Source organism: Sinocyclocheilus rhinocerous, unplaced genomic scaffold (assembly GCF_001515625.1).
Source record: "Sinocyclocheilus rhinocerous isolate Xijiao unplaced genomic scaffold, SAMN03320098_v1.1 scaffold5693, whole genome shotgun sequence".
Lineage (NCBI taxonomy): Eukaryota > Metazoa > Chordata > Actinopteri > Cypriniformes > Cyprinidae > Sinocyclocheilus > Sinocyclocheilus rhinocerous.
The window spans coordinates 34,390-38,621 of NW_015670977.1; positions in this window are offsets into that span (position 1 = coordinate 34,390).

Here is a 4,232-nt window from a genome sequence, read left to right on the forward strand (position 1 = left end):
ATATATATATGTATATATTTTGTGACTGACGCCGGCGATTAACTGCACCCGTTTCCTAATTTGTAGGCCTATTAATTTAAATAACGAATTAACAAATAAATTTAAAAAATCACAAACATGACATATCTGAATAAAATAATTTTATACACTTTAGTTATATCTAATTTGGCATTTTCAATTAACATAGGCCTGTTACACTTACATTCTTCTTATTAGCCTATTAGGCCTATTATTATTATTAAGTTACTTTTATTATTAAATTAATATTAGGCTACAATTAATTTGCCCCGCAATAATTTCATAGCACACCACCGCATAACTGATGCGCTGCGAGGATAATAAAGATTAGGCTAGCTTACTCCTCATTGAAAAGGTTTTTTAAAAGGTTTTTCAAAACCGGTTTATTATACAATTAATTATAGGTCTATAATTAAAATTATTAACACTGCAATCATCAGTGAAAAAGCTTTATTTCAAGCACCGACTTTTTAAAAAAGAAAAAAACAACAACACGAAATAGCCTACGTTTCTTCTTTCTTTCTTTATTTTAATCCCCCCTCCCATCTCCCCAGCCACTAGCCTATGTTCGGGCCACAAGAGAAATATTAAAGCAGCGCTGTTTTTTGGCACTCTAGCAATTAATAAACAGAACTGCACACATCCCGCGGAAGAATATTCCAACCGGAGCTACTTCTCTAAGTTTATGTCTATGGCGATTCACGCAGGTATGTGTTACTCCGCAGCGGTGACGACCCGACCAGGCTACAATAGTCCAAATATAAGTACTTATTATAAGTGTACCGTAGTGATTCGGAATAAGACAAAGACGCGGTTTGGAAGATGAATTCATGATGTACTCGCTCATTATGTACATTTAGTAAATTTTGAACACAGAAAAAGTTACATAGTGCTGCTTTAAAGGCGGGGTATGTGATTTTTCAAAAACACTTTAGAAAACTGATTTGGGCCGAATCGCAAAACAAACTTGTTGCCAATCAGCAATAAGGGGCGTGTCTACTCTTGATGTGGAGGAGAGAGCTTTCAGTGCATGGGACGGACATTAGCCGAGCCGAGCGACAGAGAGATAGAGATGGTGGATAAAAAACAAAAGAGGAAAACGTCTGCGGAACGATAAGGTTAAGAAGTAGGACCCGTGTAAATATCGGATCAGCTTTCCATCGCTGGAGAGAACTCAAGGAGCGGAGGCCTGCGATCGGACGCCGAGGTTGCTTTGTTTCTTCTCAATAGGTGAGTAACACCGTGTCTACAACAGCTAAAGTCTGCCTACACTGGACGCGATCAAACGACCGTTGAAAACCATTTGAAATTTGTCAGCACGTCATAAATAGAACCCGGCAGCAGTTTTCTGTCTCGGGGATTTGTTGCACCGCGCCGCTCACGTCCGTAGACACGGTGTAATATTGGTTTTGCTTTGTTTCACAGAACTAATCGTTGCCTGGGTTGCGTACGTATGTGTGGGGCGGAGCTATCAAAATAGGGGCAAGACCCTTTTGGGGTAGGGGCGTGTTTGTTTTGGTGATTTCAAATATCAACATTAGCTACCAGAAATCCCTTACTCTGCCTTTAAGTGTTAAACTGCTCAAAGCTTCAAGACATACAATATAACAAACACGCAGCACACAAATGCATTCGAACAAGAACACGAGTCCAGAGAGCTGAAAGGAGTCGGTCTGAGTTCAGGGGTTTGCAGAGAAGTTTCTCCTTTGACAGAACAATACATTTATACCGAGCCCCGCATGACATGCAAGAAAATATAAATAAACAGTGCGTACCATTGAGCTACTAATGTGTTCTGCAGGTCATGTGCGGCTCGGCTTACACTCATGAGGAAGACGCTTTTCTTCACACGTTCAGCGAGTTCTGTTTCTGATCGCAGTCCGAGAGAAGCTTCGGGACAGTGACGGAGTGGTTTGGAGGCTCTGCGGCTGCAGATGTTCGAGCACTGGTTAGGGTTAGGGTTAGTTAGGGTTAGGGTTAGGTTAGCGTTAGTTAGGGTTAGGGTTGGGTTAGCGTTAGTTAGGGTTAGGTTAGCGTTAGGGTTAGGGTTAACGGAGGACCGAGAGCCTGGAGGCGCTGACAGCAGTTTAACGGCGCTGAAAATTAAGTTTACACAACTTGAAATTAAGTTTTGTAAAGGTTATTTTATTTTTATATGTTCATGTGTGGTTTTTGACTTTAATGGAATAATTAAATTTCACAAGCGGATGAGTGACGTGAACACGCTGAAATTAGAATATTCAAATGAGCAAACCGTGCAGAGCCGCGTGAGGTTTCCTGAAGCTCTATCGTTCCTGCTGCTGAATGTAGATGGCGTCGTCAAATTATTGACTTGCCGTTTCAAAAGGTAAGACACAGGGTTTTGTTCTGCCACCGCGCAGGGAATATTTCACACACCTTTAAACATTCGGCCGCGGAGCGCGTGACCTGATTAACCGCTTAATTGAAACCTGCTTATTATACTATATGCCGGTGATAAAACTCTATCACATTCTTTCGGCATTAAATGTTTCAGGTGGGTTTTTCTTAAAGGGTGCTGAAAACCGTTGACTCAATCTGGCAACCCTGAAAACAAGACTTCATATCTTGATTGTACTTCTCAAGTAAATGTATCTTGATTTAAGGATGTTTAGATATTTGTACTGGAAAACAAGATGGAAATACTGAGGAAGATATTCATTTTTTTTTGCAACATTTAATGCCAGGACTTAATGGAATTAAGTCTTTTGGCTCAGATTTAAGACCTTTTAAGGCCTTCATTCGTGGAACTTACATGAACATATAAAAATAAAATAACCTTTATAGATTCATATACACAGACACACACACACACACACACTCATATACACACATACTCATACACACACACACTCATATACACACATACTCATACACACACCTTCTTGTGTTGCTGAGACATGAGTGACGGGTTTTCAGTGCAATAAGGGACCAAATTTGAACTTGTAACTGTATATTAAAGTGACTGCAATGCCAAAGTGGCATAAATATAAGTTGCATCTACAGTATGTGCATTTTCTTCGGCTGTAGCGGTGTGTGCATGAGCGTGTGCGTTCACACTAACAGTTACCTCGTTGCACTAATTACGCTGCTTAATTCTGATCTTTTGGGGTTTTTTGTCTACATATGCATTGGCTTGTTTTTGCTGTTGACACTGAAAATGATGCATTTGTTTTAAATGAGTTCGTACATTTTTTGGGCTGCCGTTTGCAAATATTTGACATGCTTTAGGTTTGGACATTTTTGTCATATTTGCTCATTCTCTTTTGTTTTGATGCATTTCCTGTTGCACTGTTCTCCTGGCCGGGAAACTGATTCAGTTTTATAGTTTTGTACTGTCATGATCATTAAGGAGGTAAAATGGTCCTTATCAACACTGGTTGACATGGTGATAAAACTCTATCACATTCTTTCGGCATTAAATGTTTCAGGTGGGTTTTTCTTAAAGGGTGCTGAAAACCGTTGACTCAATCTGGCAACCCTGAAAACAAGACTTCATATCTTGATTGTACTTCTCAAGTAAATGTATCTTGATTTAAGGATGTTTAGATATTTGTACTGGAAAACAAGATGGAAATACTGAGGAAGATATTCATTTTTTTTTGCAACATTTAATGCCAGGACTTAATGGAATTAAGTCTTTTGGCTCAGATTTAAGACCTTTTAAGGCCTTCATTCGTGGAACTTACATGAACATATAAAAATAAAATAACCTTTATAGATTCATATACACAGACACACACACACACACACACTCATATACACACATACTCATACACACACACACTCATATACACACATACTCATACACACACTCACACTCATATACACACTCATACACACACACACTCATATACACACATACTCATACACACACTCACACTCATATACACACACACACACTCATACACACACTCATATACACACACTCACACTCATATACACACACACACACACACTCATACACACACACACTCATATACACACATACTCATACACACACACTCATATACACACATACTCATACACACACTCACACTCATATACACACACACTCATACACACTCATATACACACATACTCATACACACACATACTCATACACACATACTCATACACACACATACTCATATACACTCACACTCATACACACACATACTCATACACACACATACTCACACACACTCACACTCATA